This window comes from Zonotrichia albicollis, chromosome 1 (assembly GCF_047830755.1).
Source record: "Zonotrichia albicollis isolate bZonAlb1 chromosome 1, bZonAlb1.hap1, whole genome shotgun sequence".
NCBI lineage: Eukaryota > Metazoa > Chordata > Aves > Passeriformes > Passerellidae > Zonotrichia > Zonotrichia albicollis.
This window is the reverse complement of record NC_133819.1, coordinates 538,836-549,170: the sequence shown is the minus strand read 5'-3', so window position 1 is coordinate 549,170 and position 10,335 is coordinate 538,836. Positions and strand designations below refer to the sequence as shown.

Sequence of the window (10,335 nt, the reverse complement as noted above, 5' to 3'; positions counted from 1 at the left end):
CACTGTAAAGTCAGGTTGCTTTGTGAGTCTTAAGCACCTCCTGAAAACCTTCCCCAGCTGTCCCTTGTTGTTAAGGGTTTTTATTAACGGCAAAAAATCTGTTTTTTCATTGCTGGAGGGATTTAAATTGAGGAGAACCCTTTTTTTCCCAGTATTTTTGGAGAATAAATTATAGGGTAGAATTGATTTATTTGCCATTTTATCAGTTTCAGCAGAGATAACTGCCCCGATTTCTGATTTTTACAGGTTCCCTGGAAGGAAGCTCTGTCTTTTTCAGCATTTTTAGAATTTAAATATTCATTGCTGGCCACTTTCTTCTGTGCCTTTGGCCCAGCTATCTTAGACAAGAACGAGACTGGCGTGCATTTAACACCTAAGCCGCCGAGGAGGTTTTTTTTCTCATTTTTCTTTCTAATGTAGATAGGCCTAATTAGGAGTCCCCATGAGACTTAGGCTATTCATGTCATTATCACTCTTGTTCATCCTACTTAGTCATACTTGATGTTCTACCTAGCAACCACCAAAGAATAATCATGTAAGGTATCAGCAAATTACCCCATTTATGCACCTATGTAACCTTAACACAAAGTTTTATGTCTTACCAGTTTTTTCTTCACCTGCTGCAAGTAGTCATTGAGGAAAAGGCAACCCCTGTTGTTTCTCTGAAGAGTTTTCTTCTATAACAAACCCATTACTCCCCTTGAATCCGAGTCAGAGGAGCCAAACTGCTGCATCTGCTCTGAGGGATTTTATACCCGGTGGGATTAGTCCCCTCCCTTTTCCCAGGCATCATGGGAATGAGAGGCGGGCACCATCAGGGGTATATTAACCCCAGCCTTGGCTGAGGGGCTTCATTCCCTCCCTGGGATGAGCTGGGGTAAGAGCTCTCTTATCATTTCAGTGAAGAGGCTTTTTCAGCTCATCTCAACTTGTTTCCAGCAAGCAGGTGTTCCTGGGCATTTGAAGCAACAGAGGCTTGGAAAATACTGTGAAGAAAAACTACGAAATACAGGGAGTATTTAAGTTTGTGATTTTGGGTTTTGTGTTTAGGGGTGATGAAGCGCATTTGTGTTTTCTGGTTTTGTTCTCATTATGGTTTTTTATTGTTTATTGGAGGAGTGCAGCTTTCAGAGATTCCAGGTGGTGTCAATTCCATTACTTTTTTCAGCAGATTACTTCTGTGACAAGGGGCATCTTCCCAGTGTCCAAGAATATGTTTGAGATTAAGGCCTCAGGTGACTTGAGGATTGTGAGTAGGACAAGGGAGGGTGAGCAGGAATCCAGTTGGGAGTTCTTGAGGGGGGGCTTGAAGGCAGCAGGGTGAGAAAGGGTGTTTATTTGAGGGCACCCCCACTACAGGTTTTTCAGAAACATAGCAGAGACATTCTCATGTCTCCTTCACAAAGATCATCCAGTGCACTCACAGGAATGCCATTTAATTTTGCTTTTTCCAAATTGAGGTGCCACTTGTAATAGAAGCCACAGCCTTGGAGTCAGGATGAACTTGGAGCCTGAAAGAGCCAGGCACACTCAGGAGAGCACAAGTAGTTCCCTTGCTGGGATTTGGCCCACCTAACTCTGTATTTAAACTTTGGATTTGTTTTTTTTCTCTTGTAGTTGACCGAAAGGGTATCAGGTCATCACAGGGCCATCCGAGGCAGACTCATTTCAGGTGCCACCTGAGTTCCCGTCACTGCTGATCATCCAAAAGATAAGTTGGGGGCCGCAGCTTGGAGATGGGAGGGTAGAAGATTGGGAGTTAATGGACAGATTTACAAGTTAGCTGAGGGCAAAGCAATCTTCTTCACAAGGGGGTTTTAGGACAGCTAGAGGAGGAGGCTCTACTTTTGATGGCAGCTTTCAGGCGGGCAGTGCAGAACAGCTCTGGTTTGTGTCGTGGTTTCCGGTGTGCCGTGTTCCCTAGCGTGACTTTGGGGTCCCTTTTGCCTTCTTCCCTCGAGGCCCTCACCACAAGCATGATGTGTGGTGTTTGATGTCCCCCCGTTTGTCACGTTCTGTGTCACGGGTGTCTGAACACATACGGGTGCCGGAGCTGTTCTGCCCTGCCGCACGGCCAGCTGCAATGGGACAAGCCCTGGGGAGTGTAAATTTGTAATGGGGGCTGTACTTGGGCTCTAGATGCTATTCCTAGATGGACCTAAGGTGTTTGCAGCTTGTGAGTTATCCTGGTGGTGTTTGACACATGTTCTAACTTTCTTTCAGGTGCAGATGCATTGCATCCATGGCAGAGGGTCAGAGTTAGCAGGTGCCGGGCCTTCCTAGGAGCAGGGTGAGTAGCAGACTGGTGGGGTTTTGGCCGATGGGGTGCCAAGATCAGGCACTGATGTTTGGTTCTCTTTACTCTAGCTGTCTGAGAGACACCAGCCCGGTGACAGCAGGACCTTCCCAGCTGATGAGGTGGCCTTTCTTTGCACCTGACACGGACCGGCATCGCCAGATGTCTGAGAGATAAGTAGAGGGCTATGACCCACAGAGGGGATGAAGGCAGGGTGCTGGTTTGGGAATTACTGGCAGGGGTTTTTGAGTCCAATTTGGCGGTGGGGGGGTGTCCATGAAGTGGCCCCTTAGGCCCCATGAAAGCCAAGTCTCACTTTTGATCTCAGTGCTGAGGTGTTCAGGGCAGAGCAGTCCCGGTGTGTCTGGTGTCACTTGTCTGCTGTGCATTATGTGTTGTTTGTGTATCTCCTGTCTTTTACCTTAGCACTTTGAGGGGCCTGTCAGAAACCTTGGCATCATTGTTAGCATCTGTGATCTCTGCATTCCTTGGCCTGGCACCCAGGCCATAGAACTTTTGACTCGGGAGCTCAGACAGGCATCAGACTCTCTTCTGTCTTTGGAAGCATCCAGTCAGATGTCTTGTTCTGAGCTGTACGGACAGCTGTGCCCCACCTGGATCCATTATGGTGGATTAGGGCTTGAAAGAATGTGAGGGCAGGCAGAGGATTCTGACCATAGGATTCCTAGGCATCCATCTTTGAATGATTGATTCCAAGAACAGTAGTTAGCATCTTCTTCCTCCAGTGTTCTCTGAGCCTCATCAGGTCACCATTGGTCTCAGGTGGGTCATCTCCTTTTGCATTCTCTCAGTCCTTGCAGCCATTTTCCTGGCCTAGAGGTTTCTGTCTGTGTTGTGTCCCCGTTGTCTGTCATGTCCTGTCCTGTGTCACGGGTGTCAGCACACATTTGTGCCGGGGCTGCTCTGCCCTGCCGCATAGCCTGGTGCAATAGGAGAGGGCCCGGGGACTTGGAATGTGTAATGTGGGGTGCAGGTGGACTCCGGATGGGATTTGTAGATGGATACGGGATCTCTGGAGCTCTTAAGTTATCCTGCAACAGTGTGACTCTTGTCCTAACTTTTTTTTCAGATTCAGATGGATAAAATCTCTGTCAGAGGGCCCCATCCTGGGTGACGAGATTCCCCCGAGCAGGTGAGGCATCATTTTTCTCTGCAGCAGAAGCATTCTGATGACTTTATTACAGCACTGGTCTTTTTCTTTTGTTTTAGGAAATAAATCTGGCTACCAGCAGTCAAGGTGAGCAGTGCAGAGAAGTACTTGTTACTGCTGAGCTGTCAATGTGTGCTGCAGCTCTAAGTTTCCATTCCTGTTTTTACCCTTTAGGCAATCCACTCGGAGCATGCTAGGCCTCTGTAACCACCCGCCCGATGCACTGGGTTTCCGGCTCATGTGAGCCCTGTGGATATATTACAGGACCTGGTGATGAAGCCCTGAATTTTCTACTTAATGGTGTCATCTGTGTGGCCTTCGGCAGCTGCCACGATGTTGTTGTGAGTTGGGGAAATAGGGAGCAGGAGCGTGGGTTTGTTCATGTTTCAGCCCTGGGAAATCATTTCATCTGTTTTTCACCAGGTGTCTCCTGTGACGACGGCCTGGGTCTCTGAGCATGTCCGATGAGTGTGTGGCCCGAGTAGCTGTGCCTTTCTAGGAGCACCGTGAGTAGCAGAAGGGTGGGGTTTTGGGCACTAGGCTGCCAGCATCAGGCACTGATATTTGGTTTTCTTTACTACAGCTGTGTGAGTGACACCAGCCCGGTGGCAGCAGGACCTTCCCAGCTGACGAGGTGGCCTTTCTTTGCACCTGACATGGACCATCATCCCCCGATATCTGAGAGATAAGTAGAGGGCTATGACCCACAGAGGGGATGAAGGCAGGGTGCTGGTTTGGGAATTACTGGCAGGGGTTTTTGAGTCCAATTTGGCGGTGGGGGGTTCTCCATGAAGTGGCACCTTAGGCCCCATGAAAGCCAAGTCTCACCTTTGATCACAGTGCTGAGGTGTTCAGGGCAGAGCAGTCCCGGTGTGTCTGGTGTCACTTGTCTGCTGTGCATTATGTGTTGTTTGTGTATCTCCTGTCTTTTACCTTAGCACTTTGAGGGGCCTGTCAGAAACCTTGGCATCATTGTTAGCATCTGTGATCTCTGCATTCCTTGGCCTGGCACCCAGGCCATAGAACTTTTGACTCGGGAGCTCAGACAGGCATCAGACTCTCTTCTGTCTTTGGAAGCATCCAGTCAGATGTCTTGTCAGGTCTTGTTCTGAGCTGTACGGACAGCTGTGCCCCACCTGGATCCATTATGGTGGATTAGGGCTTGAAAGAATGTGAGGGCAGGCAGAGGATTCTGACCATAGGATTCCTAGGCATCCATCTTTGAATGATTGATTCCAAGAACAGTAGTTAGCATCTTCTTCCTCCAGTGTTCTCTGAGCCTCATCAGGTCACCATTGGTCTCAGGTGGGTCATCTCCTTTTGCATTCTCTCAGTCCTTGCAGCCATTTTCCTGGCCTAGAGGTTTCTGTCTGTGTTGTGTCCCCGTTGTCTGTCACGTCCTGTCCTGTGTCACGGGTGTCAGCACACATTTGTGCCGGGGCTGCTCTGCCCTGCCGCATAGCCTGGTGCAATAGGAGAGGGCCCGGGGACTTGGAATGTGTAATGTGGGGTGCAGGTGGACTCCGGATGGGATTTGTAGATGGATACGGGATCTCTGGAGCTCTTAAGTTATCCTGCAACAGTGTGACTCTTGTCCTAACTTTTTTTTCAGATTCAGATGGATAAAATCTCTGTCAGAGGGCCCCATCCTGGGTGACGAGATTCCCCCGAGCAGGTGAGGCATCATTTTTCTCTGCAGCAGAAGCGTTCTGATGACTTTATTACAGCACTGGTCTTTTTCTTTTGTTTTAGGAAATAAATCTGGCTACCAGCAGTCAAGGTGAGCAGTGCAGAGAAGTACTTGTTACTGCTGAGCTGTCAATGTGTGCTGCAGCTCTAAGTTTCCATTCCTGTTTTTACCCTTTAGGCAATCCACTCGGAGCATGCTAGGCCTCTGTAACCACCCGCCCGATGCACTGGGTTTCCGGCTCATGTGAGCCCTGTGGATATATTACAGGACCTGGTGATGAAGCCCTGAATTTTCTACTTAATGGTGTCATCTGTGTGGCCTTCGGCAGCTGCCACGATGTTGTTGTGAGTTGGGGAAATAGGGAGCAGGAGCGTGGGTTTGTTCATGTTTCAGCCCTGGGAAATCATTTCATCTGTTTTTCACCAGGTGTCTCCTGTGACGACGGCCTGGGTCTCTGAGCATGTCCGATGAGTGTGTGGCCCGAGTAGCTGTGCCTTTCTAGGAGCACCGTGAGTAGCAGAAGGGTGGGGTTTTGGGCACTAGGCTGCCAGCATCAGGCACTGATATTTGGTTTTCTTTACTACAGCTGTGTGAGTGACACCAGCCCGGTGGCAGCAGGACCTTCCCAGCTGACGAGGTGGCCTTTCTTTGCACCTGACATGGACCGGCATCGCCAGATGTCTGAGAGATAAGTAGAGGGCTATGACCCACAGAGGGGATGAAGGCAGGGTGCTGGTTTGGGAATTACTGGGAGGGGTTTTTGAGTCCAATTTGGCGGTGGGGGGGTGTCCATGAAGTGGCACCTTAGGCCCCATGAAAGCCAAGTCTCACCTTTGATCACAGTGCTGAGGTGTTCAGGGCAGAGCAGTCCCGGTGTGTCTGGTGTCACTTGTCTGCTGTGCATTATGTGTTGTTTGTGTATCTCCTGTCTTTTACCTTAGCACATTGAGGGGCCTGTCAGAAACCTTGGCGTCATTGTTAGCATCTGTGATCTCTGCATTCCTTGGCCTGGCACCCAGGCCATAGAACTTTTGACTCGGGAGCTCAGACAGGCATCAGACTCTCTTCTGTCTTTGGAAGCATCCAGTCAGATGTCTTGTCAGGTCTTGTTCTGAGCTGTACGGACAGCTGTGCCCCACCTGGATCCATTATGGTGGATTAGGGCTTGAAAGAATGTGAGGGCAGGCAGAGGATTCTGACCATAGGATTCCTAGGCATCCATCTTTGAATGATTGATTCCAAGAACAGTAGTTAGCATCTTCTTCCTCCAGTGTTCTCTGAGCCTCATCAGGTCACCATTGGTCTCAGGTGGGTCATCTCCTTTTGCATTCTCTCAGTCCCTGCAGCCATTTTCCTGGCCTAGAGGTTTCTGTCTGTGTTGTGTCCCCGTTGTCTGTCACGTCCTGTCCTGTGTCACGGGTGTCAGCACACATTTGTGCCGGGGCTGCTCTGCCCTGCCGCATAGCCTGGTGCAATAGGAGAGGGCCCGGGGACTTGGAATGTGTAATGTGGGGTGTAGTTGGACTCCAGATGGGATTTGTAGATGGACACAGGACATCTGGAGCTCTTAAGTTGTCCTGCAACAGTGTGACTCTTGTCCTAACGTTTTTTTCAGATTCAGATGAATTAAATCTGGGCCAGAGGGCCCCATCCCGGGTGAGGGGATTCCCCCGAGCAGGTGAGGCCCCATTTTTGTGTGGAGCAGAAGTGTACATGGTGACTCTGTTAGAGCTCTGTTCTTTGTCTTTCTTTTTAGGAAGTGAATCTGGATAGCAGCAGTCAAGGTGGGCCGTGGAGAGAAGTGGTTGTTATTGCTCAGCTCTCAAGAACAACACCTTTTTCAGCAGCTTGATCATGTCACAAGAGGGATCTGCCCAGTGTCAAGGATGATGTTTGAGATTGAGGCTTCAGGTGAGTTGAGGATTGTGAGTGGGAGAGGGAGGGTGAGCAGGTATCCAGTTAGGAGTTCTTGGGAGGGGGTTTGCAGGCAGCAGGGTGAGAAAGGGTGTTTATTTGTTTATTTGAGGGCCCCCCCCCCACAAGGCTTCTAGCAGAGGCACTCCCATGTCTTAGAGCACACAGAGTCATCCAGTGCACTCACAGGAATGCCATTTAACTTTGCCTTTCTCTAACCCAGGTGCCACTCCCAATAAAAGCTGCAGCCATGGAATCAGGATGAGGCTGGATTCTGAAGGAGCCAGGCACACTCAGGAGAGGGCAAGTAGCTGACTGGCTGGGATTTGGCCCGCATAACTCTGGACTCATTCTTTGGTTTTGGTTTTCTTTATTGTAGCTGACCGAGAGGCTCACAGGCGATCACGAGGCTCTCTGAAGCAGACTCATTTCAGGTGCAACGTGGATTCCCATCACCGATCATCCAAAAGATAAGTTGGCGCCCATGGGCTGGAGATGGGACCATTGGAGAGTAGTGGGTTGGCAGTTTTTGGGGCAGATTTAAAAATTAGCTGAGGGAAAAGAGATCTTTCCTAAGGACCTCTTAGGACAGCTAAAGGATGACACTCTACTTTTGATGGCAGCTTTCAGGTGGGCATTGCAGAGCAGCTCTGGTTTGTGTCGTGTTGTCCGGTGTGCAGTTTTACCTAATGTGTCTTTGGGGTCCCTTTTGCCTTCCCACCTCTAAGCCCTCACCACAAGCATCCTGTGTCGTGTTTAATCTTCCCCCCATTTTTCACGTTCTCTGTCACGGGTGTCTCCACACCTTGGTGCCAGAGCTGTTCTGCTGTGCTGCGTAGCCTGCTGCAATAGGCCAAGCCTGGGGAGTTGAAATTTGTAATTTGGGTGTATTTGGGCTCTAGATGCTATTCCTAGATGGACCTAAGGTGTTTGCAGCTTGTGAGTTATCCTGGTGGTGTTTGACACACGTTCTAACTGTCTTTCAGGTGCAGATGCGTTGCATCCATGGCAGAGGGTCAGAGTTAGCAGGTGCCGGGCCTTCCTAGGAGCACGGTAAGTAGCAGACTGGTGGGGTTTTGGCCGATGGGGTGCCAAGATCAGGCACTGATGTTTGGTTCTCTTTACTCTAGCTGTCTGAGAGACACCAGCCCGGTGACAGCAGGACCTTCCCAGCTGACGAGGTGGCCTTTCTTTGCACGTGGCACGGACCGGCATCGCCAGATGTCTGAGAGATAAGTAGAGGGCTACGACCCACAGAGGGGATGACGGCAGGGTGCTGGTTTGGGAATTACTGGGAGGGGTTTTTGAGTCCAATTTGGCGGTGGGGGGGTGTCCATGAAGTGGCCCCTTAGACCCCATGAAAGCCAAGTCTCACTTTTGATCACAGTGCTGAGGTGTTCAGGGCAGAGCAGTCCCGGTGTGTCTGGTGTCACTTGTCTGCTGTGCATTATGTGTTGTTTGTGTATCTCCTGTCTTTTACCTTAGCACTTTGAGAGGCCTGTCAGAAACCTTGGCATCATTGTTAGCATCTGTGATCTCTGCATTCCTTGGCCTGGCACCCAGGCCAGAGATGCAATTCTGATACCTGTCTGAGCTCCCCAGTCAAAAGTTCTCTCTTTGGAAGCATCCAGTCAGATGTCTTGTCAGGTCTTGTTCTGAGCTGTACGGACAGCTGTGCCCCACCTGGATCCATTATGGTGGATTAGGGCTTGAAAGAATGTGAGGGCAGGCAGAGGATTCTGACCATAGGATTCCTAGGCATCCATCTTTACTGTTCTTGGAATCAATCATTCAGTTAGCATCTTCTTCCTGCAGTGTTCTCTGAGCCTCATCAGCTCACCGTCAGTTTGAACTCAGTCATCTCCTTTTGCATGCTCTCAGTCCTTGCAGCCATTTTCCTTGCCAAGAGATTTCTGTTCCTGTTGTGTCCCCGTTGTGTGTCCTGTCCTGTCTGTCCTGTGTCACGGGTGTCAGCACACATTTGTGCCGGGGCTGCTCTGCCCTGCCGCATAGCCTGGTGCGATAGGAGAGGGCCCGGGGACTTGGAATGTGTAATGTGGGGTGTAGTTGGACTCCAGATGCGATTTGTCGATGGACACAGGACATCTGGAGCTCTTAAGTTGTCCTGCAACAGTGTGACTCCTGTCCTAACGTTTTTTTCAGATTCAGTTCAATGAAATCTGGGCCAGAGGGCCCCATCCTGTGTGAGGGGATTCACACGAGCAGGTTAGTTACTGCTTTCCTCTGTAGAGGGAGTATAATTGATATGTGTCACCGTAGTGTTCTTTGTCTCTCTTTTTAGGAATTCAAGGGTGAGAGCTGTAGTCAAGGCTGAGTGGGCAAGGTGAGCATTGAGTAGCATACTGAAGCAGTTTTTATTGCTGTAGTCTCAGTTTCTGATGCTGGTCTAAGTATGTCCACTTGTTTTTTTTTTTGTTTTAGGTGGCCCCTTTGCAATCTATCTTGGCCGAGCACGCCCATGCCAGGTGGGTGCAAGCTTAAGGTACTGCTCTGGCATCCTTGTCAGGGTAGGGATGTTGTGTTTTCACAGTATCTCAGCATGCTTTTCTCCTCTGTTTCTTTCCAGGTTGTCTCCCTGCCCTAGGCATGCCAAGGAACACAGGAGGGCAGGTGAGTTGGGGTTTAGGCAGGCCGACTCTTAGGCGAGTGTTATGCAGCAGCACGCTAAGCCTGCGCCTTTTGTTTTTGCAGGTATCTTCTGCGCCCCTTCCGGATTCAAAGCGAGACTTGAGGTGAGCTGGGGTGGTGGTGCATAGCACTCCCGGGGATTACCGGTTTTGAGGACAATAGTCACTTTTTCTGTTTTGTATTAGGTACTCTGAGGAGGCTCTTAGCCAAAGCTCGGAAACGGCAGCGCCAAAGCACACACATCGAGAAAGCCTCCACATCCACGTCCAACCGAGGATGGATTTTGTCCCCTCCTCATGCGAAAGCTAAGTGTCGGGGCCAGTGGTCGGGGAAGGGGAAAAACCTTTAGTATCACAGGGGGCCGTTTCATGTTAGCTTAGCGGAGAGGTCTGTAGCGGCATGGGTCCTCTGGAAGTAAAGGGTGAGGCTTTCTCTTCAGCTTCATCAGAGCCTTTGCCGGGCAGGGCAGTTCCGACCCCTCTCCACAGCGTCACGAACTTTGCGTCGTCAGCCTTCCTCGACTCGGCCTCGTCACGGATCTTTCTCCCCAGGAGCTCACCTTCGGGTCTGCAGCTATAGCTACGATCACTCGGCCGTCCACTTCCTTTTCTAGGC

General features: G+C 50.1%; 1 long non-coding RNA gene across 1 annotated transcript; it reads left to right on the top strand.

Moving 5' to 3' along the window:
- The first annotated feature begins 9,627 nt into the window (after positions 1–9,627).
- On the top strand, positions 9,628–10,109 carry LOC141725225 (uncharacterized). Its single transcript, XR_012577078.1, has 3 exons — positions 9,628–9,702; positions 9,784–9,824; positions 9,906–10,109. It is a non-coding gene; the product is annotated as an uncharacterized LOC141725225 (long non-coding RNA).
- The last annotated feature ends 226 nt before the right edge of the window (positions 10,110–10,335 follow it).